Source organism: Ovis aries, chromosome 6, assembly GCF_016772045.2.
Source record: "Ovis aries strain OAR_USU_Benz2616 breed Rambouillet chromosome 6, ARS-UI_Ramb_v3.0, whole genome shotgun sequence".
Lineage (NCBI taxonomy): Eukaryota > Metazoa > Chordata > Mammalia > Artiodactyla > Bovidae > Ovis > Ovis aries.
This window is the reverse complement of record NC_056059.1, coordinates 116,278,115-116,305,810: the sequence shown is the minus strand read 5'-3', so window position 1 is coordinate 116,305,810 and position 27,696 is coordinate 116,278,115. Positions and strand designations below refer to the sequence as shown.

Sequence of the window (27,696 nt, the reverse complement as noted above, 5' to 3'; positions counted from 1 at the left end):
GCTCACCCGTGCGTGTCTCTCCTCTCAGCACTGCGGTCCAGGGTCACGCAGTCTTCTCACACCGGGGGCCAGTGTTCACTCCTCTCCGGAGTGGAGGGCTGGTGTGGGTCCGCTCAGACCTGCGACCCCACCGTCCTGGAGAGTGTGAGTTAGTGGTGCCTGTGGAGGGGGGCGCAGAGAATTTGTTTTGACTCGGTGGACATGAGTTTGAGCAAATTCCAGGAGATGGTGAAGGACAGGGAAGCCAGGCGTGCTGCACTCCGTGGGGTCACAAAGAGTTGGACACGACTGAGCGACTCAAGAACAGAATCAAAATTATCTACCGTTGTTATTCTTGTGTGGCCAGAGCTCTCGTGGCCTAAGAACTCTTCACCGAAGCCATGAATTTCTTTTCCCAGATCCTGTTCTAGCAGCTGTGATGATGTTTGGATCGTTGACCTAACTCGAATCAATTATTGTGCATGATGTGATGAAGAGATCAAGCTTTATTTTTTTCTCATGATTATCAAGTTGTTCCAGCACCATTTATTAAAAGTCTTTTCCTTCCCCCGTTGAATTCTTCTGGTGTTTTGTCAAATATCAATTTGCTGAGCGTGGGTGGGTCTAGACGCCATTGCCTTCTACCGGTCAAGCGTCTCCATTACCTTGAGACTGGCTGTGGTTTATGGAGAGTCTTGAGGTCCCACAGTGTGACTCTTCCAGCTGTGTTCTTCTTTCTAAAGTTGTTTTGGTTGCTACAGATCTCTACTATTTCTATATACATTTTAACTCGCCCTATCTATTTGTTCCCCAAAGAAGCCTGCTGAAATTGTTTATTGAGACAGCATAGATCTGTTAATCTACAGATCAACTTGGAGAGAAGGGACATGTTACCAATCAATACTGAATCTGGCCGCTTTTGAACAGGGTATAGCTCTCCCTTTGGAGAAATTTTAGGGTTGTTCCCATGGTTCAGACGGTAAAGGATCCGCCTGCAACGCAGGAGACTCAGGTCCGGTCCCTGGGTCGGGAAGTTCCCCTGGAGAAGAAACGGAGGAACGGGGACTCGTCGCAGTCTCTGCGCCCCCCTTCTCCTCCTGCCCTCAATCTTTCCCAGCATCAGGGTCTTTCCCAGTGAATCAGTTCTTCGCATCAGGTGGCCAAAGTTCTGGAGCTTCAGCTTCAGCATCAGTCCTTCCAATGAATATTCATGGTTGATTTCCTTTAGGATGGACTAGTTGGATCTTCTTGCAGTCTAAGTATGGACCTTTTGCCAAGTGTGAAAAGGCAAAAAGCAGGGAACCCCTAGATACTCTATTAAATCGAGGGAAATTCCCTTCTCTTTTTAGTTCGTTTACAGTTTTAAATCACAGATGGGTATTGAATTTTGACAAATCTTTCTCTGCATTTATTGAGATAAATGCAAGATTTTTTCCCCTTTATGTTGATAATGTGGTGAATCACAAGGGTGAGTTTCAGGTATTAAACCAACTACGCTCTTCCTGTCTGCCAGCTGTCCGTGGGCTCTGTAACGATATTCATTGCATTAGAGTTTATGTTTCCCTCTGTCTTTCACTAGTTTTACTAAGATTTGATAAATTGTATTAATCTTTTCGGAACACCAGCTTTTGGCTCTCTTGTTCATTTCCCTGTGGTTTGGCTCTTCTGTATCTCCTGAATTTCTACTCTTGTTTTTATTACTTCCTTCCTCCACTTAATTCATTCCCTTCATTTATTTTGGGTTTAGTTTGTTCTTCATTTTCTGCTGCTTTGCCTTAATGTAAGGCTTACGTTGTCTTCCCTGGTGGCTCGGTTGGTGGAGAGCCCGCCTGCCAGTGCCGCAGATGCAAGAGACGCAGGTTCGACCCCTGGGTGAGGGAGACCCCCTGGAGAAGGGAATGGCCGTCCCCTCCAGTGTTCTTGCCTGGGAGATCCCGTGGACAGAGGAGCCTGGCGGGCTGCAGTCCACGGGGCCATGAAGGGGCACATGCAAGGCTGAGATCAGAACTGCCAGCCACTTTTCTCTACTATAGACACTGAAAGGCGAAACCACAACACTTCGTATATTGAGATTCTAACAATTCAGATAAAATATTTTTATAATTTCCCTTGTGATTTCTTCTTTGACCTTTGGATTATTTAGAAGTGTGTTACCTGACTGCCAAAAACGGGGTGAATTTCTAGGCATCACTATTGGTTTCTGCCGTCAGAGGATGTATGCTGTTTTACTTCAGTCCTTTAAAATTAAGACGACTTATTTGATGGCCCAGCATGTGTTCTCTCTTGGAAAATGTTCCCTGTACACTTGAAAGCAATCTGTATTCTGTAGCTGATGGGGGTAGTCTTCTATACACATTAATTAGGTTCGATTGATGGTGTTGCTCAAATCTTTTATATACTCCCTGATTCTTTTGATTTGTCATCAATTCATAATAGAAAAATGTTGACATAGTAATTGTAAATCTATTATTTTTTATCATTGTCTCCTCTTAGTTCTCACAATTTTGCTTCAAATGTTTGAGTACACAGCTACTCCCTCTTTCTATGACTATTTCCCCGTGGTATTTCTTTTTCTCTCTCTTCACTTTCAGTCTAAATGTGTTTTTCTACTTAGAGTGTGTCTCTGCTGAACTAGAATATAGCAGGCTTTTTTTTTCTTTCTAAATCCAGTGTGACATGGTCTGCCTTTTAATTGGACTGTTTAGCAATTTATATTTAATGTAATTAGGGATATGTAGATTTAACTCTAGCTATAATCTTACGAACTGTTTTCTATTTGGCCTGTTTGTTCTTTGCTTTTTTGTTTCTTCCTTTTCTGACTTCTTCTGGATTAACTGATTTAAAATTTAAAACAAAATTTTGTCCCCTCCATTGAGTTTTTGTTTGTTTTTTCAGATTTGTTCTTGACGTCGACCATTGTTAAATTCTTTATTGAATGCGTTACAATATTGCTTCTGTTTGATGTTTTGGTTTTTTTGGCCACAAGGCATGTGGGATCTTTGCTCCCCAACCAGTGAGCAAACCCACACCACTGGCATTAAAAGCCAAGGCCTTAACCACTGGACTGCCAGGGAAGCCCATCCCTTTGTTTTTTTAAAAAGTATTTGTTTCTTTGGCTGCACAGAGCCTTAGGGGCAGAATGCAGGATCTTCGTTGAACATTCGAACTCTTAGTTGCAGCCTGTTGGATCTAGTTCCCTGAGCAGGGATGGAACCCCGGCCCCCTGCATTGGGAGCTTAGAGCCTTAGCCACTGGCCCACCAGGGAAGTCTCTTCCATTGGGTTTTTAGCTATGATATACTGAGTTACGTTTTTAGAGTTTGCTCCAGGGATTCCAATATGTACCCTTAATTTACCTCAGTCTACTTTGAAATCATGGTATGCTACTTCATGTACAATGTAGAGACCTTTCAACATAAACGTCCACTTCCTTCCCCATTCCTTCTGTGATTGTTTGGCGTAACTTACATGCACATTTGCCAGAAACTTCGTAAAGCATTGTCACCGTATTTGCTTTAAATGTTCAACTGTCCTTTGAAGAAATGAAAGAAGGAGGGGAACCAGGTCTTTTCTATTTGTGCACATATTTACCATTGCTCTGCTCTTCCTTCGCGTGAATCCAGGTTTTCATCTGGCATCATTTCCCTTCAGCCAGAGACCTTCTTTGAGCATTTCTTACAGCGCGTGTTAACAGAGTCGCTTCTGTTTACCTGAAAGTGCCTTTCACTGAGCCTTTGCTTCTCAAGGCTGTTTTCACTGTTTAGATCTATCAGTTGATGTTTTTTTGTGCCTAGTCTTTTAAAAATGTCGCTTTCTTTTTGTCTCAGGGTTTCCGAGGTTCCTGATAAGGACGCACTCATTTTTGTTGTGGTGGTGATGTATGTGATCTTTTTTTCCCTCTAGATGTTTCTAACTTTTTAGTTGTTTTTTTTTTTTTTTTTTCCTGTTGTTGTTTTCAACAGTTTGTGTCTAGGGGTGTTGAATTGGGGGGTCTATGGATTTTCTAAAAATCAAATTTGAGAAAAATTTGGCTGCTATTTCTTCTAAGATATTTCCCCATTTTATCTTTCTGGGACTCCAGTTACAGATGCATCCTAGCACTTGGTATTATCCGCTAGGCTACAGTGCTCTTTTCCCTTTTACTCACTCTCTTTTCCCTCTTTGTGATTTAGTTTGGATTATTCATACTGATCTGTTTTCAAATCGACTGAAATTTTCTTTTTCAATGTCCAGAAGCCTAGCCAATAGTTTTTTATTTCAGATACTGTGATATTGTAGTTTTCAGTGATTGAACTTCTTTTGAGATTTTTTTGTTGGGAGCCAGCGTGAGGAGCTCCGCCCATGGCAAAGGTCATGAGGAAGGAAGCTTGGCATACGCAAAGGCGTGATCAAGCCTCAGGAAACCCCCTGTTCCCGAGCATCTACCCCCCAAACCAGAGTACTTTACGGGGAGCTCTCCCCCACAACCATTTCTCTCAGAGAAGGAGTTAACTTGCAGCTCCAGTTAATAAAAATTCCTGGGCGTGACAAGAGTGTTTCAGCTTACGAACTCTGGAGGTTCTCTGGCCTGCCTGATCAGGCTCGTCCGGCCGCATGTGATTGTTTACAGCCTCCCAACTGTGAGAGGCACGGGATGTTTTAAAACTTTCTAAATACAGACTCTTTTGAGAAGTTAGAAGATCATTAGTATAGCATTAGTAGGTTGATTAGGAATTATATTGGTGAAGGGTTTTTTCATTTGTCCTGCCAATAATTACTGCTAATTCCCTGCCCTGGGTGTGACAAGGATGTCTCAGGTCAAACCTCTCTGCTGACAGACTAGCTTGTGTGACAGCCTCTCAGCCATAAACAGCACAGAGAGTTTGGAGTATTAGCATAGGGCTTTTTTCATTGATGAGTCAATGATTGCCATCAGGCCTCCATATCCTTAGGCACCTGGGAATATATTAATCAATGTATTTGGAATATAGAAAAGGAAACATAGTAGTTTTTTGATGTTAGCAATACTAGACTTTTTGAGTTAATGAATCTTCTCTTTTGTTACAGATCACTGTACTTTGTTATAAATCACTATAAATCACTGTGTCCTTACTATGCAAAAATGTAACTTTATCACTATCTTAAAACAAAATAGATCTTAAGGGGAACATTGGTGAAGGGTTTACATTTGTTGAGCCAATATTTGCTGCTAAATCTCCATATTCCTGCCCTTATAATGAATATAACTAGCATATAGGAGAGATAAGTATTAACCTTTAAGATTAATCATGTTAAACCTTAGGTTAAGTAAATTCCTTTCTTGATTGTAACTCACTACACCCTCACCCTATAGGAATGCAACTTTATTTGGAGGGTGGCGCCTGATTTAAGAAAAAATCACCCCTGGAAAAATAAGTTTTCTGGTTAACTGACCGGTATCAGAAAGGGCCATAAAATGTCAGCAGGTCTCATGGCTAAAAGATGATGAAACTCATAAGACCTTTGTATAGTTTTATATGAAGCACCTGGTTGTGACAAGGGTCAGGTCTGCTGACCCCCGCGTGACTCTGTATTCATCCCTATGTCTAACAAAAGGGTATATAAACAAACCTGAAAAATAAAGAAATCGGATCAGTTTCTGGAAAGACTGGTTCCCCCGTGTCGTTTCTTTCTCGCTCCCCGCTTTCCTGGCTGAATTCCCATCTGAAATGTGGGTACTCACCAAGCCTGCTTATTCTGCCTGGGCTTCTGAGATCAGACCGGGGAGGCCTCAGTGCCTCCTCTCCTTTGGGAGAATGGAAAGATGCCTGTGGCCTACGTAGGTGGTGATTGGGATTCCATGTAAACCAGTTATTCAGCCTCTTTTCTCCACTAATTCTCCTACTACACTATCTGTTTCTAATCTCCCTCTATATCTGTAATTAAATGAGCTTTTTCCAGGACACCGACTCCGTCCCCACCTTCGAATCACCCTGGATCCACCGGGGCTGGACCCCGGCAATTTTTAGCTTCCATTTGTCTTTCAAAATACCCCATCTCTATTATTTCTCTTTGCCTGTAATTCTTCTGCATACTCATAGTATCTTTTTAATTATGTGACTGTTAATTTCAATTCCTGGGTCATTTGGGGTCTATATCTTTTGATTGTGTTTAATTTTGATTTTTGGCCACATTTTTCTGCTGCTTCACACTTTTTGTAATTTTCGATTCCACTCCAGACATTGTGTGTAAGTGAGCAGCTGTGACTGGAATGTGATTTTTATTTAATTTCGTCCTGCTTGTTTCCCACAGAAGGCAAGCTGTTCCCCAGTTTGGGTTTGGAGCTATTGTTCGGATTCCTCCAAGAGTCAAGCTGTCCTTGGAGCTGGGGCAAGACTTTAATTACATTGTTTGCTTATGTTCAGCCCAGCCCTCCACCTCCTGTTCCCCTGCAGCCTTTTTTTTTTTTTTCAGATTTTAAAAAATTTGTTTTCATTATTTATTTCTTTGGTTGAGCTGGGTCTTAGCTGCAGAATGCAGGACCTAGTTCCCCGACCAGGGATTGGACCGTCGGCAGTGAAATACAGATTCCTAACCACTGGACTACCAGGGAATTCTCTAATGACTTTTTAAAGTAAATTTACTGAGTGGTGCGACCATCACCATTAAGTCAGTTTGGGTCTTGTGTTTTAATTGAAGGCTTGTCAATTTATAATCTTTTGGGTCTACAGCAAAGTGATCCGTAGTTGTATATCTGTGAATACATATAATTGTAAATGTCTGTTCTTGATTAAGAGTTGTTTTTCTCAAGAATTCGGTTCATAAAAGTTATCCTGCATCTGCTGGTCTACTTGTATCTACCGGATGATGACCACAGCCATGGAATTAAAAGACGCTCCTTGGAAGGAAACCTATGACAAACCCAGACTGTGTATTAAAGAGTAGAGAGGTCACTTTGCCAACAAAGGTCTGTATAATCAAAGCTATGGTTTTCCTAGTAGTTGTGGATGGATGTAAGAGTTGGACCATAAAGAAGGCTGAGCACTGAAGAACTGACATTTTTGAATTGTGGTGCTGGAGAAGACTCTTCAGAGTCCCTTAGACTGCAAGGAGATCAGTCATTCCTAAGGGAGATCAACCCTGAATACTCATTGGAAGGACTGATGCTGAAGCTCCAATACTTTGGCTACCTGGTATGAAGAGCTGATTCAGAAAGACTGAGGGCAAGAGGAAAAGGGGACAACAGAGGATGAGATGGTAGGATGGTGCCAGAGTCCAGCTCCCGCAGCCAGGGATTCAACCTGAAGGGGTGAGCGGTGTCGGCGAGAAACTGCGGCAGCCTCTCAGTGCTTCTGGACTGCCTGTTCATTTCAAGCTTATGATTCTCTTTTATACGTTTACAAAAGCATTAGGTCAGAGGTTTGATATTTTCAGTTCCCACTGACTCAGATTTGTTGTCTCCATAAATCACTGTTGCCCCTCAAAAGGAGTTTCTGCCTCAGTGATTCTCTTATCTACTTCTTCTCACGTGTCCTTGTGAATACACTGTAACTCATGCTAATGTCTGGGCTGCACACCACATTCCTGTTTCTTTCTTATCTTTCTAAGTCCTGTTTGCCCCTAGTATCCGAAGCTCACTCTTTCTTAGAAAGGGCTTCTAGCTAATAATATCTCTAAAGTCCCTAATTTCTATAAGCTATTGGAGAATATGCTAACATTACAACATTCCTTAAATCTTTAGCTTCTAACTATTTTAATTATTCCTAAGCCCTAAATTCAGCAAACTCCTTTGCCATAAACACTTGCCTCACAAATAGGCTTCAGAGAGCAATCCCTCCCATGGCCTCGAGCTGCGGCCTCTGTGCTCACCCTGGAACACTCTTTTGTAAAAGTCCTTGAACAAATGTCAGTGATTAACTTTATGAATTATTCTCTGAGCAGAGCTTCAGAAGGCTTTGTGCCTTCTCATGCTCCTCTCAAGAACAATAAGCACCTTAATATTCTTTTCAGTCAACTCAGCCGAGGAAAGGAAACAACAAGTCAGAATTGCAAGGCCTAATTCCATCCCAGGACTGTGCCTGTGGAATGAGGAGAGGGGTCTGGGGCCATGCGTCCATTTTGTCAGTAATGCCTAATGCAGCTCCCGACAGGATGGCATCGCCAACTCGATAGGCATGAGTCTGAGCAAACTCAGGGAGATAGTGAAGGACGGGGGAGCCTGGCGTGCTGCAGTCCGTGGGGTCGCAAAGGGTCAGACATGACTTACTGACTGACCGACAGCAATGAACTGGCCAACCATCAGCTACCGGCCTGCTGTCCTCATGCACGCTTGCTAAGTCGCTCAGTCGTGTCTGGCTCTGCAGCTTCATGGACTGCAGCCCACCAGGCTCCTCTGTCCATGGGATTCTCCAGGTAAGAACACTGGAGTGGGTTGCCGTGTCCTCCTCCAGGGGATCTCCCCGACCCAGGAATTGAATCCTGCAGTTCTTGTCCTGCAGGGAGATTCTTTACCGCCGAGCCATAAGGGTGTAATTTTCTCCCTGGGTTCTTCTTGTTGTTACTGTGGGAATGGAAGCCTTTGCCTCCTTCTATACCCCAGGGGGAGGAAGCCCCATTTTCTTTCCTCTTTATGCTCCACATGGAGAAGGAAATGGCAGCCCACTCCAGTATTCTTGCCTGGAGAATCCCATGGACAGAGAGGAGCCTGGTGGGCTGCAGTCCTTGAGGTCGCAAAGAGTCGGACATGACTGAGCGTGCACACAAAGTAACAAGTTTGCCAAGCCCTTCCTTGAAGACGGAGTGGGCACCTGGATTCTCGAATAATAAACCCCGTGTTTCAGCAGTGCTGGTGGCCGTTTGTCTTGCTTCCTCCCTGTCTCCATCCCCGCTTCTTCAGGAGGGTCTCAGAAATCAGCAGAGCATCACCGCAGTTTCCCTGGGAGCTGAGGCGCGTCCACTGTGTGGGGCGTCCACGTCCTTCCACACGTATGTGCGGGTGGGACTGGACCACCACATGGGACCCTCACTGCACACCCGCGGCAGGGCCCACCCTGGACACAAAGCTGGGAGGTGTTTATTTAAGAAGATCCCATTAAATTTTCAACAGTCAAATAAAGTACTTTTTCCCTCATTTACACAATTTTAAAGATTGCCACGGGAAGACCGTGAATCACAATGTACAAAAGAAAAAGTAAAGAAGACAGAACTGGGGCCCGAAACCCAGAAGGCTCTTTGTGCCAGCTCCGGCCTGGAGTCCGAAGTCATTACTCAGAGGCGTGGCTTCCTGGAGGCCAACAGGGCCGCCATGCTTCAGAATAAGGTGAAAACCATACTTGATGGATTTCACGCCTGCCCCTAGATGGAACATCTCCATGAAACGTGTATCGCATTTGACCTTAAAATCACCCTCAGCAACACAAAAAGAACATCAATTAAGCCCTGTTAAAGCAATTAGATTTAATTTATACATGATTCAGCTGCATTGGAAGAGCTACGTGAAATAGCAGGATATCCTCAGGTAGAGACTGGGCACGGTCTGCAGAGGAAAACAAAGCTGACTTCAGATTTGCTCTGTTCAGTCATCTGGGGCATTGACACTATTGATAACATGAGGAAATGCTTACTGAAGAAATAATTAAAGAAGATGGACTGTTTCATGTTTTAAAAATTAAGAAAAAATTTTGATTACACAGAAAATAGCTTTTCTTTATCAAAGGAAACTGCATATGATCCAAGCAACTAAAAAAGAGTGTCCAGTAAAATGCAAGGAGACCAGAAAAATGAGATAAAGACACTCGCACGATGGCGATGGTTCTCATAAAATTGACCTTAATTAACGCCACAGAGATTACCTTCTGTCACTTTAGACTAAGAAATAACCTCAACTGAAGAGAGATTTGCATAAATTGAGTACGTTTTGGTATTTTAAAAATAATGCCTCAACATGGAAAATTTGAAGTCTTAATAAAAACTTTAAAAATACTACGTGAAGCTAGAGGTGGTTTTAAGAGACGGTGAAAATCCTGCTCTTACAGCGATTTCCATGGTGAAATTCTCTTCAGTTCAGTCGCTCAGTCATGTCTGACTGTCTACGACATGATTTTAAGCACTGCTGGACCGTGGACCCTGGACTGCAGCACACCAGGCCTCCCTGTCCATCACCATCTCGCAGAGCTTGCTCAAACCCATGTCCATCAAGTCAGGCATGCTGTTAGGCAGTTAGAATAGGAAACAGGAGTCCAAAGTGGCGGTGGCTGAAAGACAAGGAAGGGAAAGGCCTGCGAAAATGGAACAAAGGAGGGAGGGTCAAGGAAGGTCCGAGGACCAGAGTGAGGACCTCAGGCAGAACAAGCAACACTCCCGGCTGAGCCCAGTTTACACAGGGCAGGCCCAGGGGGAGGAGAAGTCACATAAAAAGTGGAGCCGAAGGGCTCTGGCTCGCTCGCTCCTCCCACGCGCTGGTTCGCGTCTTTGGATCGGCATGCCCTCACGCCTGCAGGATGCATTCTCCTGCTATTTTCTAATGAAACAGAGCTGTAACACGGAGCTGCAATGCTGATTTCTCTAAGAGCTCTAGTGCGGTCTGTTTGAAACCTGAGAGCTATAACACAGTCTGTCCAAGACCCGAGAGCTGTGACAAGCCGACGGCTTTAATGCCGTCTCTTCAAATCTTTGTTGTGATGAGACAGAACCGAGGAGAATACACTTGCCTGACAACACCAGCCAACCATCTTACCCTCCGTCACCTCCTTCTCCTCCCGCCTTCAATCTTTCCCAGCATCAGGGTCTTTTCCGATGAGTCAGCTCTTCGCATCAGGTGGCCAAAGTATCGGAGCTTCAGCTTCAGTACCAGTCCTTCCAATGAATATGACGAAATTAGTTTGTGATATTTTCTGTGATAACAATAGTGTCGTATGCAACCCCACAACATGCGAACATGACCCATAAAGTCTGTGGTTCTTTCCAACTGTAAATATTTGCTCTAAGAATGTTACTCACAGTTATGTTTGCTTTTGCCTCAGCAGAGAAAAGTTTCTTCAAACTGAAAATACAAGAGAGGGAGTTTCCTGGAGGCCGAGTGCTTAGGATTCTGGGCTTTTGCTACTGCGGCCTGGGTTCAGTCCCTGGGAAGGGGAACTGACGTCCTGCAGTGCATCAGAAAAATAAAAAAGCCAACACAAATGTCGTGGAAATCTGAATTATAAAAACATAATTACAGATTTTGCCAAAATGAATGCAGCAAAAAGTTATTTTGTAATAACTATCATTTATGAGTTCCTCTTGTGGTATCCTATCATTTTGCCTTTTCCTACTGAACCCCATGAACAGTAGGAAAAGGCAAAATGATAAGACATTGAAAGAGGAACTCCCCAGGTCAGTAGGTGCCCAACACGCTCCTGGAGATCAGTGGAGAAATAACTCCAGAAAGAGTGAAGGGATGGAGCCAAAGCAAAAACAATACCCAGCTGTGGATGTGACTGGTGATAGAAGCAAGATCCGATGCTGTAAAGAGCAATATTGCATAGGAACCTGGAATGTCAGGTCCATGAAGCAAGGCAAATTAGAAGTGGTCAAACGAGATGGCAAGAGTGAACGTCGACATTCTAGGAGTCAGCGAACTAAAATGGACTGGAATGGGTGAATTTAACTCAGATGACCATTGTATCTACTACTGTGGGCAGGAATCCCTCAGAAGAAATGGAGTAGCCATCATGGTTAACAAAAGAGTCCATAATGCAGTACCTGAATGCAATCTCAAAAACAACAGAATGATCTGTGTTCATTTCCAAGGCAAACCATTCAATATCACAGTTATCCAAGTCTATGCCCCAACCAGTAACGCTGAAGAGGCTGAAGGTGAACGGTTTTATGAAGACCTACAAGACCTTTTAGAACTAACACCCAAAAAAGATGTCTTTTTCATTATAAGGGACTGGAATGCAAAAGTAGGAAGTCAAGAAACACCTGGAATAACAGGCAAATTTGGCCTTGGAATGCGGAATGAAGCAGGGCAAAGGCTAACAGCATTTTGCCAAGAGAATGCACTGGTCATAGCAAACACCCTCTTCCAACAACACAAGAGAAGACTCTACACATGGACTTCACCAGATGGTCAACACCAAAATCAGATTGATTATATTCTTTGCAGCCAAAGATGGAGAAGCTCTATACAGTCAACAAACACAAGACTGGGAGCTGACTGTGGCTCAAATCATGAACTCCTTATTACCAAATTCAGACTTAAATTGAAGAAAGTAGGGAAAACCGCTAGACCATTCAGGTATGACCTCAATCAAATCCCTTATGATTATACAGTGGAAGTGAGAAATAGATTTAAGGGCCTAGATCTGATAGGTAGAATGCCTGATGAACTATGGAATGAGGTTCGTGACGTTGTACAGGAGACAGGGATCAAGACCATCCCCATGGAAAAGAAATGCAAAAAAGCAAAATGGCTGTCTGGGGAGGACTTACAAATAGCTGTGAAAAGAAGAGAGGCGAAAAGCAAAGGAGAAAAGGAAAGATATAAGCATCTGAATGCAGAGTTCCAGAGAATAGCAAGGAGAGATAAGAAAGCCTTCTTCAGCGATCAATGCAAAGAAATAGAGGAAAACAACAGAATGGGAAAGACTAGAGATTGCTTCAAGAAAATTAGAGATACCAAGGGAACATTTCATGCAAAGATGGGCTCAATAAAGGACAGAAATGGCCTGGACCTAATAGAAGCAGCAGATATTAAGAAGAGGTGGCAAGAACACACAGAAGAACTGTACAAAAAGATCTTCATGACCCAGATAATCATGATGATGTGATCACTCATCTAGAGCCAGACATCCTGGAATGAGGAGTCAAGTGGGCCTTAGGAAGCATCACTATGAACAAAGCTAGTGGAGGTGATGGAATTGCAGTTGAGCTGTTTCAAATCCTGAAAGATGATGCTGTGAAAGTGCTGCACTCAATATGCCAGCAAGTTTGGAAAACTCAGCAGTGGCCACAGGACTGGAAAAGGTCAGTTTTCATTCCAATCCCAAAGAAAGGCAATGCCAAAGAATGCTCAAACTACCGCACAATTGCACCCATCTCACATGCTAGTAAAGTAATGCTCAAAATTCTCCAAGCCAGGCTTCAGCAATACGTGAACTGTGAACTCCCTGATGTTCAAGCTGGTTTTAGAAAAGGCAGAGGAACCAGAGATCAAATTACCAACATCCGCTGGATCATGGAAAAAGCAAGAGAGTTCCAGAAAACATCTATTTCTGCTTTGTTGACTATGCCAAAGCCTTTGACTGTGTGGATCACAATAAACTGTGGAAAATTCTGGAAGAGATGGGAATACCAGACCACCTAACCTGCCTCTTGAGAAATCTGTATGCAGGTCAGGAAGCAACAGTTAGAACTGGACATGGAACAACAGACTGGTTCCAAATAGGAAAAGGAGTACATCAAGGCTGTATATTGTCACCCTGCTTACTTAACTTATATACAGAGTACATCATGAGAAACGCTGGACTGGAAGAAACACAAGCTGGAATCAAGAGTACCCGGAGAAATATCAAGAACCTCAGATATGCAGATGACACCACCCTTATGGCAGAAAGTGAAGAGGACCTAAAAAGCCTCTTGATGAAAGTGAAAGAGGAGAGTGAAAAAGTTGGCTTAAAGCTCAACATTCAGAAAAGGAAGATCATGGCATCTGGTCCCATCACTTCATGGGAAATAGATGGGAAACAGTGAAACAGTGTCAGACTTTATTTTTGGGGGCTGCAAAATCACTGCAGATGGTGACTGCAGCCATGAAATTAAAAGACGCTTACTCCTTGGAAGAAAAGTTATGACCAACCTAGATAGTATATTTAAAAGCAGAGACATTACTTTGCCAACTAAGATCCATCTAGTCAAGGCTATGGTTTTTCCTGTGGTCATGTATGGATGTGAGAGTTGGGCTGTGAAGAAGGCTGAGAGCTGAAGAATTGATGCTTTTGAACTGTGGTGTTGGAGAAGACTCTTGAGAGTCCCTTGGACTGCAAGGAGATCCAACCAGTCCATTCTGAAGGAGATCAACCCTGGGATTTCTTTGGAAGGAATGATGCTAAAGCTGAAACTCCAGTACTTTGGCCACCTCATGCGAAGAGTTGACTCATTGGAAAAGACTCTGATGCTGGGAGGGATTGGGGGCAGGAGGAGAAGGGGACGACTCAGGATGAGATGGCTAGATGGCATCATGGACTTGATGGACATGAGTCTGAGTGAACTCCAGGAGTTGGTGATGGACGGGGAGGCCTGGCTTGCTGCGATTCACGGGGTCACAAAGAGTCGGACACGACTGAGCGACTGAACTGAACTGAACTGATTGTTTATGGTATCTATCATAAATAACATTAGCCATTCATGAATAGTGCATTTTTTTCTGTTATCCAGTGAAGTTGACCCATCCAGGTCCCTAGACATAAGCAAAAACAGGCAGTTTTGGTATTTTGCTATTGGGTGGTTGTATAAAAATCACAGCTTTAGAAGATACACAAATGACCAGTATGTCCATGAAAGGATGCTGAATGTCATTATTCTATCAGAGAATGCAGATCAAACCCGCAGTGAGCTACCACCGCACGCCCGTCAGAATGGCCATCAGAAAATTAAAACCAGGACTTCCCTGCTGGTACAGTGGATAAGAATCCGCCTTGCAATGCAGGGGACACAGGTTCGATCCCTGGCCTGGGAAGATCCCGCATGCCATGGGGCTAACTGCTGAAGCCTGAGAGCTCTGGCAGACACCGCAGCTAGCAGCAGCCTGGCTCCCGCACGTGGAGGAAGCCTGCACGCAGCAGCGGAGGCCCGACGCCGCCAAGAATTACTAAAGCTGAAAAGTCTTCAAAAAAATAAAGCCAAGCAGAAAAGGGAATAATGTGTTGGGGAAGACGTGGAGAAATTGGAATCCGTGCGCTCCCTCTGTTGGATGTAAAATGCCGCGGTGGAAAACTGTATGGAGATTCTCCAAAAAATTAAAAACAGTGTTACCATATGACCCAGAAATCCCACTTCTGGATACAAACCCAAAAGAACTGAAAGCAGCAGCTGGGGTAGATGGTTGCACTCCCATGCCCACAGCAGCCTGATTCACAGCAGCCCCAGGGTGGCTGCAGCCAAGTGTCCTTGGGTGGGTGGGTGGGCACAATGTGGTCCCTCGGACAACAGGATATTATTCAGCCTCAAAGAGGAAGGAAATTCTGACACCGGCTAAACATGGATGAACCTTGAGCCATTCGGTCAGTTCAGTCGCTCAGTCATGTCCGACTATTTGCGACCCCATGGACTGCAGCACGCCAGGCCTCCCTGTCCATCACCAGCTCCCAGAGCTTGCTCAAACTCATGTCCATTGAGTCAGTGATGCCATCCGACCATCTCATCCTCTGTCACCCCCTTCTCCTCCCACCTTCAATCTTTCCCAGCATCAGGGTCTTTTCCAATGAGTCAGTTCTTTGCATCAGGTGGCCGAAGTATTGGGGGAGCTTCCGCTTCAGCATCAGTCCTTCCAATGACTATTCAGGACTGATCTCTTTTAGGATGGACTGGTTTGAATTCTTTGCAGTCCAAGGGACTCTCTAGAGTCTTCTCCAACACCACAGTTCAAAAGCATCAATTCTTTGGCACTCAGCTTTCTTTATGGTCCAACTTTCACATCCATACATGACCACTGGAAAAACCATAGCTTTGACTAGACAGACCTTTGTTGGCAAAGTAATGTCTCTGCTTTTAATATGCTGTCTAGGTTGGTCATGAACTGAGAGGACTCAAGCTCATAGTGAGAAAAAGTATAAGGTTGGGTGCCGGCACAGGAGGGATGGGGAGTTAGTGTCTAAAGGGGACAGAGTTTTAGTTCAGAGGTTCTGTGGACCAATAGTGGTAACAGCTGCAAAACAGCCAACACCACCTAAAAAATGGTTACGAGGTGAATTTTATGTTTGTCTATTTCTTTTTTTGGCCATGCCCTGTGGTTTGAGGTGCCCCGGTGGCTCAGATGGTAAAGAATTCGCCTTCATTTCGGGAGTCCTGAGCTCGATCCCTGGGTTGGGAAGATCCCCTGGTGGACAGCCTGGCAACCCACTCCAGTCTTCTTGCCTGGAGAGTCCCCGTGGACCGGGGAGCCTGCCGAGCTACGGTCCGTGGGATCATAAAGAGTCGGACACGACTGAGTGGCTAAGTATGAATACAAATTCCCTGACCAGGGTCTGGATCTAGGCCCCTGGCAACGAGAGCATGCAGTCCTAACCACTGGACCACCAGGGAATTCCGTGTGTTTGTCTATTTCAAAAAAGAAAAAGAAAAAAGGGGAAAAGTCCACAGCTCTTGCTGTGTTTCAGTTTTGTTGCTTTATGGGAATTTTGTCAAGGCGGAAAGCCAAAGCATTTTCTTCACTTATTAGTATTCGGGCAAATGGGGTGAATGAGTGCCCATCCGCACTGCGGCCTGGGGACCTGAGTATCCAGGATCCCGTGGAGGAGCCGAAGGCTCCCAGGGACTGATCAGCGGGGGTCCAGAGGGCCGTGGAGGAACCTGGCAGCAGGTGGACGAGGCCCGCGACCCCTGGGCCTCTGGTGAGAGTCTCCCCTTGTTCCTGCACAGACGGGAGCACAGCCCCCCGAGGCGGGCCTGCAGGCCTGGATGGGAACCTGGGTGGGTGGGACGGTCGTCTGGTGGGCGGGGGTCCGGTGGGTTCTAAGGTGAAGAAAGCGTGGCAGCCTCCCAGGAGGCCCTGTCTCTTGCGGGGGGCCCAGCTTGGCCTGGCCCCAGGTGGCCCCTGCTCCCCAGGGAGGGACAGCCGGAGGTCCACTCTGTCGCGTTGTACCTGAAAGGGCTCTTGAGAGCTCAGTTTAGCTCAGTCGCTCAGTCGTGTCCAGCTCTTTGCGACGCCATGGACTGCAGCACTTCAGGCCTCCCTGTCACCAACTCCTGGAGCTTGCTCAAACTCATGGTCATCGAGTCGGTGACACCAGCCAGCCCTCTCATCCTGAGACTGAGAAGTGTGTGAAAACCAGGGTGTGGCTTTGTGGAGCTGCCTACTCCTTCTCCTGACCCAGCACTCTGGTGGTGGAGACCCCCTGCAGCCCTGGGCTGGGGCACTGCTGACCCAGGACATCCCATCCCAGGACCAACTGGGAAATGTGATTCCTTGAGGCGTGAGAGGCAATGCCTGCGTCCAGCCTGGCTGTCCCCCGGTTATCCCTGACATCCATCAGAGGAGGCAGGGGCTGAGGGCTGAGGGGGTTCAGGGACAGAGGACTCCTGATGCGAAAGCCTGGAGGGGCCAGGTGAACTGGGGCAGCTCCCGAAGGCCAAGGTCAGACCTTCCCTTGCGGTCTGCAGCGTTTGCGCCTATGCAGTCAGTGGGTGGGAAAGCGTTTCCAGACGAGAACCAGAAAGGTCTTTTACTGCCCCCCTCTTTCTCAGGGCAGCCCACGGCGGGGGCGGCGGGCAAACTTCCTACAGCCCTACAACTTCCGGGCGGCACCAGGGTTCTCTGCTCACTCTTACAGAAAAGGCAGCTTTCCATCAGTGAACTGGCAAACACAGTCTCACCTCAAAGTCAGTCCAAATCAACGATGTCAGGTCTGGGACACCGTCTCCCGGAGCCTGCGTGGCATAGCTGTGAGCGGGCAGGAGCGGGGCTGGGGAAGGGGAGGCCAGGCTGGGGAGCACCCACCCGCCAGCACCCGGGGCGCCCGCGTGGGGCTCGTCCTGCTCAAGGGAGTTCTGACACACCGGGGGCCCCAGACGCGGCCGGACCGGGCCAGGAGCATGGGCTCGGAGTGACCACGGCGAGACCCTTGCCCTCCCGAGTCCTTGTCTGAAAGGCGAGCCTGAACCCACCAAGGAGCTGAAGGGTTGTCACAGGGTCCCTGAGGGGCATTCAGAGATGACCTCGTCATCTCCCTGTTTTGAGGGGATGTTTCTGATTTATTTCTTGTTTAATTTCTGTGGAGGAAAACACGATCTCCTAACATACACTGTGTCCCAATAGGTACATTTTCAGCAGGAGGGGTTTGTTCCGGCGTGTTTACGGGGTTTGTGGAGAAGAGACATCTCAGCAGACATCTCTGCCCCAGCCGGGGCGTTCACACCAGGCAGGGGCCTCCCCTTCAGGCTCAGTGACCTTGACCGAGGCCAGGCTGCCTGTGGGGCCGCCCCCTCCCTAGACCACCAGCAGCCCCGCGGGATCCTCTTGGGGCCCCAGTGTGCTCTGGTTGATTGGTGTCTGTTCTTTCTCTGTAACAATATGGTCTATTTCATTAATGCCACCCTGTTTGGTAACAATGTCCCTAATTAATACAAGTTCTATTTAGTGACAATATGGTCTATTTAATGGATTTCCTCTGTTCTGGTTAAAACCACACAGAGCTTCACTTGATTGACTCCCTCTGTTCCCGTATCCTGGCGGATTTCAAACGCAGGGGCGCAGTCCACACATTTAGGGCTGGTCATCTGCTCCCGTTGCCCCCTCCTGCAGAAGGTCCTCAGGGAGGGCTGGCTGGCGCCCCGCGGGCCATGGCCTCAGGAGGGGCTGCTTGGGGTCGAGGACTTTAGATGGGGGGAGGGTGTGAGCGGGGCCGAGGCTGGGGGCCCGGTTCCGTCTAACCCCTGGGTGCACGGCAGCCTGGCCTCTTGGTACTTGGCCCAGGGCCCTGCCCCTCCGCTGCCCCCGGGCTCTCTAACCTACCGGCGCCTTCCCAGGGCCCTGCCTGCCTCGAGGCCAGGTCACTGTCTCTAGGCTCCAGCATCGCCACCACTGCCCCTCTCTGTTGTCCCCTCCTTCACCCAGCCAAGGACGCTTCTGGAAACCTCTCTGCCCAGGGTCCTGGACGTGGTTCCCAGAGTCCTACTGAAGAGCCTGCAGGCCTCTCTGCTGGCCAGCTTCCCCCGCCCCCATTTGCTGTCCACCCCCCTGCATGGCACCTGGGCTGGGCCAGTCCACCCAGAGTTGCTGGAGCCTGCTGTGCTCCTGTCCAGGACATTGTGTCCCCAAGCCTACCACGTGCCTGGGATGGGCGGGTGCTCAGAAGCCTACCCTACCGATGGTCCCTCCTGTCCAGGAGCTCGTGGTGGAGGGGTGTAGTCTGGGGGGTGGGGAGCAGACCTGAACTTGACCCCTTTACAGAATGTTGGGACAGTGACAGGTGGGTCTACAGGTCTGGTGGGTACAAGGGCGGGGTGCGTGTGACGCCTGAGCTGAGCCCTGGCAGGTGATGGGTCGGGGGCAGGTTCCCAGCAGCCCTGCCACGGACAGGCAGTAGGGAGGCACGCCGGCTCGGGAGTGAGAGGGAACTCGGCCCGCGGTCGCTGGTCGCGCGACTGGCACTCTGCTCTGGCCTCGTGCCCGGCTGCATCTGGATGCCCGGCTGTAGGGCCGAAGGTGGGGTCCTTTCGACTCCTTGGAAGGCAGAAAGGGCCTTCGTGGAGGGGACCCTTGAGCAGCGGCCGTGGACTCAGTGAATTTCTTCCTGCAGGGGGTGGTGTCCCCGCAGCATTTGAGCAGGGATGAACAGCAGACGCAGGCTCGGGAGAGGGGCCTGGCAGTGTGTCCTCCACCCCTTGGGACTTCCAGGGATGGCCCAGGTGCGAGAAGGACTGTGAGGTGCTTGCCAGATGCCAGCGCCCCCACTTAGTGGTGAGTGTGCAGGGCCTGTGGAAGGAATAGGCCCACAGGTCCATCTGCAGAGGGGCTCTGGGCCCAAGACTGTGATCTGGTAACCTGGGAGGGCCCGGGCTCTCCACTAGGTCTGCCGCCGCAGCCTTCCACTCAGCAGCCCTCCTTTTCTTAGGTTGTGGAAAATGACCAGCACCCCGTGACCTGCCCATCTTTCTTGCCCGGAGATCATTATTGCCACCCTGGAGGTCAGGCCTCCCCAGCCTGCCCACTCCCGCGGCTCCAACACCTTTCCTGCGGAGGAAGCACATCCCCTTTCTTCTGGACTCCCTCCTGAGCGTCCAGGGAGGGGCCAGCCATGGCAGCCCCTCCACCGTCCACTGTTGGCCCTGGAGGGCAGCCACCGCCAGGCCCTGGGCATGCTGGACTCTCCACAGAGAACAGGTCTTAGGCTAAGTGAGCACACGCTTTATTGCCCCCAGCGGGCCTCCTCCTGGAGAGAAAGGGGGCTGCTAACAGAGGGTAGGTGCCCACGTGGCACAGTCACTTAACTCTGCCGACCTCGAGAATAAAACAGCCCATAAGTTATTTTAAGTTATTTTACCAGTAGAATGAGTTCATTCAAGAACAGCAGAAGGTTGCATCTGAGACGTGTAAGCTACGGCCAAACCACGAGCACGTCTGGCAAACGTGGGGCTGGGGTGGGGGTGGCGGAGAGGAACCTGATACAGTGAAAGAGGGAAGGAGGGAGTGGCTGCTTCCCAAGTTCATTACAGGAAAGCAGGGCTTCAGGGCTGACTGCTTCTCATTGGCCGAGCAGTGGAGGCTTCTCATTGGCCGAGCAGTGGAGGCTTCTCATTGGCTCAGCAGTGGAGGCTTCTCATTGGCTAGGCTGTTGCTGGGCGAAGAGAAGAGCTTCCTCCTGAGGGGTGAGGGGAGGGGTGCGAAGTAAAGCAGCCCAGATGCAGAGATGCAAAGTACTTTCTTCCTGTAGGTGAGAGGCCCCCTTCAGGGCTTCCCAACTCCATTTTATTTATTTACGTATTGTTTTTGTTTGGTTTGGTTTTGTGTGTGTGTGTGTGTTGCCACAACACACACATACAGGATCTTAGTTCCCTGACTGGGGATCAGCCTTGCCTACCGCAGTGAAAGCATGGAGTGCCTGACTGAAACAGAGCAGGCCCGTATGGTCCTTGCCACCCCCTTCCCCACCCCCGTGACCTCTGCCTGCCTTTTGTCTGTGGAAAACTTTAGTAAAAGAATAATCAGAGCAGTGAGAAATGCTGAAATAAAGGAAAACAGTCAGAATAGACTAAATAATAATAATGTCAATGGCACCCCACTCCAGCACTCTTGCCTGGAAAAGCCCATGCACGGAGGAGCCTGGTGGGCTGCAGTCCATGAGGTCGCTAAGAGTCGGATACGACTGAGCAACTTCACTTTCACTTTTCACTTTCATGCATTGGAGAAGGAAATGGCAACCCACTCCAGTGTTCTTGCCTGGAGAATCCCAGGGACGGGGGAGCCTGGTGGGCTGCCGTCTATGGGGTCACACAGAGTCGGACACGACTGAAGCGACTTAGCAGCAGCAGCAGCAGCTCATTAAACACAGTCAAGGACTTTAGTTTCTTCTCAAGGGCTGTAGATACTCTTCTGAGCCATATCCTGTGAGCTGTCTTATAGACACCAAAACACCAGGTGAAGTTGACTACGTGATGATCAGACTGTACCCAGGGCTTGAGCTGTCACAACGCTGAGAAGTAACTGCAAAGAAACGGCAACAAGTGCTGGAACCGAAGATTAGCTGCGCCTAAAACCACCAAGATGCCGACAGTCAGACCACAGGCGACCAATTGAAGACGTGGCTTCGACCGGTGCACCAAGCTCGGGTGGCTGTGACTGGCCCACAGCGCGGCCGAGAGGAGCTACCTTACGTCTGAGGTCAGGGGCAGAAGCTGGGAGGACCCCATGCCTGAAGGGCCGTGGCCAAGAGGAGTTACCCCACGTCCGAGGTCAGGGGCAGTGGCTGAGAGTGCCAGGCTGCGACGGCACAGGAACAGCGGAGAGGAGCTACCCTGCGTCTGAGGTCAGGGTCGGCGGCCGGCAGGAGCCACCCCGTGCCCGAGGCCAGGGGTGGCAGCCGGGAGAAGCAATCCCACATCCAAGGAACAGTGGCTGCGCGGGCACAGGAGGGCCTAGATGAGCTATCCCACGTTGAAGGTCAGGAAGGGTGGCAATGAGAACATACCCTTCCTCCAAGGTAAGGAGCATTGGCTGCGCTTTGCTGGAGCAGCCGTGAAGAGATACCCCACGCCCAAGGTAAGAGAAACCCAAGTAAGATGGTAGGTGTTGCAAGAGGGCATCAGAGGGCAAACACACTGAAACCATACTCACAGAAAACTAGTCAGTCTAATCACACTAGGACCACAGCCTTGTCTAGCTCAATGAAACTAAGCCATGCCCGCGGGGCAACCCAAGATGGGCAGGTCGTGGTGGAGAGGTCTGACAGAATGTGGTCCACTGGAGAAGGAAATTGCAATCCACTTTAGTATTCTTGCCTTGAGAACCTCATGAACAGTATGAAAAGGCAAAATGATAGGATACTGAAAGAGGAACTCCCCAGGTCAGTAGGTGCCCAATATGCTACTGGAGATCAGTGGAGAAATAACTCCAGAAAGAATGAAGGGATGGAGCCAAAGCAAAAACAATACCCAGCTGTGGATGTGACTGGTGATAGAAACAAGGTCTGATGCTGTAAAGAGCAATATTGCATAGGAACCTGGAATGTCAGGTCCATGAAGCAAGGCAAATTGGAAGCGGTCAAACAAGAGATGGCAAGAGTGAACGTCGACATTCTAGGAATCAGCAAACTAAAACAGACTGGAATGGGTGAATTTAACTCAGATGTCCATGATATCTACTACTGTGGGCAGGAATCCCTTAGAAGAAATGGAGTAGCCATCATGGTCAACAAAAGAGTCTGAAATGCAGTACTTGGATGCAATCTCAAAATGACAGAATGATCTCTGTTCGTCCCCAAGGCAAACCATTCAATATCACAGTTATCCAAGTCTATGCCCCAACCAGTAACGCTGAAGAAGCTGAAGTTGAATGGTTCTGTGAAGACCTACAAGACCTTTTAGAACTAACACCCAATAAAGATGTCTTTTTCATTATAGGGGACTGGAATGCAAAAGTAGGAAGTCAAGAAACACCTGGAGTAACAGGCAAATTTGGCCTTGGAATGCAGAATGAAGCAGGGCAAAGACTAATAGTTTTGCCAAGAAAATGCACTGGTCATAGCAAACACCCTCTTCCAACAACACAAGAGAAGACTCTACACATGGACTTCACCAGATGGTCAATATTGAAATCAGATTGATTATATTCTTTGCAGCCAAAGATGGAGAAGCTTTATACAGTCAACAAACACAAGACCGGGAGCTGACTGTGGCTCAGATCATGAACTTCTTATCACCAAATTCAGACTCAAATTGAAGAAAGTAGGGAAAACCACTAGACCATTCAGGTATGACCAAAATCAAATCCCTTATGATTATACAGTGCAAGTGAGAAATAGATTTAAGGGCCTAGATCTGATAGATAGAATGCCTGATGAACTATGGAATGAGGTTCGTGACATTGTACAGGAGACAGGGATCAAGACCATCCCCATGGAAAAGAAATGCAAAAAAGCAAAATGGCTGTCTGGGGAGGCCTTACAAATAGCTGTGAAAAAGAAGAGAGGCGAAAAGCAAAGGAGAAAAGGAAAGATATAAGCATCTGAATGCAGAGTTCCAAAGAATAGCAAGGAGAGATAAGAAAGCCTTCTTCAGTGATCCATGCAAAGAAATAGAGGAAAACAACAGAATGGGAAAGACTAGAGATCTCTTCAAGAAAATTAGAGACACCAAGGGAACATTTCATGCAAAGATGGGCTTGATAAAGGACAGAAATGGTCTGGACCTAACAGAAGCAGAAGATATTAAGAAGAAGTGGCAAGAATACACAGAAGAACTGTACAAAAAAGATCTTCACGACCCAGATAATCACGATGGTGTGATCACTCACCTAGAGCCAGACATCCTGGAATGTGAAGTCAAGTGGGCCTTAGAAAGCATCACTATGAACAAAGCTAGTGGAGATTATGGAATTCCAGTTGAGCTATTTCAAATCCTGAAAGATGATGCTACGAAAGTGCTGCACTCAATATGCCAGCAAGTTTGGAAAACTCAGCAGTGGCCACAGGACTGGGAAAGGTCAGTTTTTATTCCAATCCCAAAGAAAGGCAATGCCAAAGAATGCTCAAACTACCGCACAATTGTACTCATCTCACATGCTAGTAAACTAATGCTCAAAATTCTCCAAGCCAGGCTTCAGCAATACGTGAACTGTGAACTCCCTGATGTTCAAGCTGGTTTTAGAAAAGGCAGAGGAACCAGAGATCAAATTGCCAACATCTGCTGAATCATGGAAAAAGCAAGAGAGTTCCAGAAAAACATCTATTTCTGCTTTGTTGACTATGCCAAAGCCTTTGACTGTGTGGATCACAATAAACTGTGGAAAGTTCTGAAAGAGATGGGAATACCAAACCACCTGACCTGCCTCTTGAGAAATCTGTATGCAGGTCAGGAAGCAACAGTTAGAACTGGACATGGAACAAGACTGGTTCCAAATAGGAAAAGGAGTGCGTCAAGGCTGTATATTGTCACCCTACTTATTTAACTTATATGCAGAGTACTTCATGAGAAATGCTGGGCTGGAAGAAGCACAAGCTGGAATCAAGAGTGCCCGGAGAAATATCAATAACCTCAGATATGCAGATGACACCACCCTTATGGCAGAAAGTGAAGAGGAACTAAAAGCCTCTTGATGAAAGTGAAAGAGGAGAGTGAAAAAGTTGGCTTAAAGCTCAACATTCAGAAAACGAAGATCATGGCATCTGGTCCCATCACTTCATGGGACATAGATGCGGAAATAGTAGAAACAGTGTCAGACTTTATGTTGGGGGGTTCCAAAATCACTGCAGATGGTGACTGCAGCCATGAAATTAAAAGATGCTTACTCATTGGAAGGAAAGTTATGACCAACCTAGATAGCATATTCAAAAGCAGAGACATTACTTTGCCGACTAAGATCCGTCTAGTCAAGGCTATGGTTTTTCCTGTGGTCATGTATGGATGTGAGAGTTGGACTCTGAAGAAGGCTGAGCGCCGAAGAATTGATGTGTTTGAACTGTGGTGTTGGAGAAGACTCTTGAGGGTCCCTTGGACTGCAAGGAGATCCAACCAGTCCATTCTGAAGGAGATCAACCCTGGGATTTCTTTGGAAGGAATGATGCTAAAGCTGAAACTCCAGTACTTTGACCACCTCATGCGAAGAGTTGACTCATTGAAAAAGACTCTGATGCTGGGAGGGATTGGGCGCAGGAGGAGAAGGGGACGACAGAGGATGAGATGGCTGGATGGCATTACCGACTCGATGGACGTGAGTCTGTGTGAACTCCGGGATTTGGTGATCGACATGGAGGCCTGGCGTGCTGCAATTCATGGGTTCGCAAAGAGCCAGACATGACTGAGCAACTGAACTGATCTGAACTGTTCGAGTTGACTGCTGTTTCTGCATATAACCGCCCCCTCTACTCTGTCTCTAAATGCACTCACCCCCTGCTTGTCAGGGGGGCTGGGGAGTCGGCCTTTGGATAGATGTCCACCACCCTCCTCCCCAGTTGCTGGCATCTGAAATAAAGCAAACTTTCATTTCCACCAACCTGGCTTGTTTACTGGCTTTTGTGCGGCGAGCAGCCGGGCCCCCATGCATACCTTTCACTGATATAACCACTGGACCACCAGGGAGCTCCCCCCAGCTCTGTTTTAAGTGAGATTTCCCTTTGTTAATTTTCACACATCCCAGCACTGCCTTGCCTGCAGCTTGGCCCAGTGACCATGAACAAAGGCATTAGTGGTCTCCATGGACTCGAGTCCTCCCCCACATCACTCACACCAGCAGCAGGGTCCTTCACACAGGGTGGGCATGCAGTTCCAAAATCCCTTGGTGGCGGCCTGCCTTCTGGAAGGGTTATACTTGGCCTGCTAGCCTCAGCCAGGGCTCCCTAGAGCACAGAGCCTGTGGGAGGGCGGTGAAAGCAGGGCCGGGAGGGGCACACAAGGCTGTCCCCAGAGCCGGCACAGCACCTGGCCTTCTGCCCAGTGATGCAGGTCGTCTCTGGGCTGCCTGTGAACAGCTTCACTTGAAGCAATCTGACCCTGGGTGAAGGGATGAGAAGCGAAACCCAGGACCCTTCTTTCTCAGGCCTCTCATTGCCCCGTCAACAGCCCTTGGAAGGCTGGAGTGGAGCCAGGACCCCCACGCCAGGGCGAGATCATCCTCTGGGTCTGGGTGTAGGGTCTGTGCTGCAGAACTGTCTGGCTCACCTGCCCCAGACCTTTTGCGAGGCTGGCCTGGCCAATGCAGGCTGTCAGAGCTGCCGCTGTGCCTCTCTGTCACCTCCCACCCCCATTCAGGCGTTAAAACCCTGACCCCCAGGGTGATGGTGTTGGGGGTGGTCCTTAGTGAGGTGATCGGGCCATGAGGGAGGAGTCCCCACGAGCAGCATTAGTGCCCTTACAGGAAGGGACGGGCTTCCCTGGGGGCTCAGCTGGTAAAGAATCTGCCTGCAACTGGGGAGACCTGAGTTCGATCTCTGGGTTGGGAAGATCTCCTGGAGGAGGGCATGGCAAGCCACTCCAGTATTCTTGCCTGGAGAATCCCCATGGACATAGGAGCCTGGAGGGTTACAATCCATGGGGTTGCAAAGAGTCCGACACCACTAAGCGACCAAGAACAGCACAGGAAGTGATATGAGCTTTTGTCCTCTCTCTCTGATCTCCACCTTCTGAGAAGACAGCTGTCTGTAAACCAGGGAGAGGGCCCTCAACAGACGCAGGATCCGTCTGCACCTTGATCTCGGAACTTCAGGCTCCAAAAACGTGAGAAATGAACACTTGCTGTCTCAGCCCCCCAGTCTGTGGTGTCTGTCATAACAGCCCCAGCTGACAAGTGGCACCTGGTGCTCCCTGCTGGCTCAGTGAACAGGTGGGCCAAGCGAATCTCCGCGTTTCTGGAAGATCATACATCCACCCCGCTAACTGCTACCCCAATGATACTACAGACTGGTGGCCCAGAAACAGCAGAGGTTTCTACCTCTGTTCTACCCTTTGGAGGGTAGAATTCTATGATCAAGTCGTGCGCAAATCCATTGTCAGGTGAGGACTTGCTTCCTGATTCACAGACAGGTGTCTCTGGTCTGTATTCTCTTGTGGCCCATGGGATGAGGGTGCTCTCTAGGGTCTCTCATGTATGTGCACTAATCTTGTTCACGGGACTCCATGTTCATGACCTCATCACCGCCAAACACCGTCACATTCGGCGACAAGCTTCAACATGTGAATTTTGGGGGGATATGGTCCATGGCTGTGCTGTTGTAGAGACCATTGGCCTCAGTGCCTGAGAGCTCACGCTTCCTGCCCTCTGCTGGGCAGAGCTCGTCCCTCCCACTGGTCAACACGCTCCTGCCGACACCGGTCCACATCCCAGGATTCTGTCTGAGGAATTTCATTTGCAAATATAAGGGGAAGACATGTCCTGACAACAAGCCAGGCAGTGACAAGTTCACCCTTTGCTGCCGCTTTGGGAACACTGAAGGGAGGACAAAGCACCAGGTAAGATTTTCTGATTTTTCTACCGTGAGTGGAAGGGCTTGAAGTGCGATGTCTGGTGTATTAATACTTGTCGCGATGATTTATCCTACAAGCGAGGAGGCTCTGGCCAAGTTTGAGGCCGGCCTAACAACTGAGAGTCAAGGTCTGACCAGCCAGGAGTCCTGAGCTTAAATCTTTCCTACTCTTGGCTTGTACAATAAATGCCCAGCCGACTGTTTCCTGCAAATGCTCTGGCAGGTCGCTATCAGGTCACTGACTAGCGGGAAACGGAATTTCCAAAGGAGTGATTGCTGAGGAGAAAGACAACGGGATGTGGGAGGGACGGTAACCCTGGATGGTCCTCCTGGGAACAAGCCCGGGTTCCAGGAAGAGAGGAGGGGAGCAGGTGCCCCTGGGACGT

General features: G+C 48.2%; 1 protein-coding gene across 1 annotated transcript in view; it reads right to left on the bottom strand.

Annotated features, from left to right (window-relative positions):
- Positions 1 to 27,696, bottom strand: part of LOC121819792 (basic salivary proline-rich protein 1-like) — a 35,179-nt gene that overhangs the window by 7,008 nt on the left and 475 nt on the right. The gene's annotated exons all lie outside the window — the stretch shown is intronic.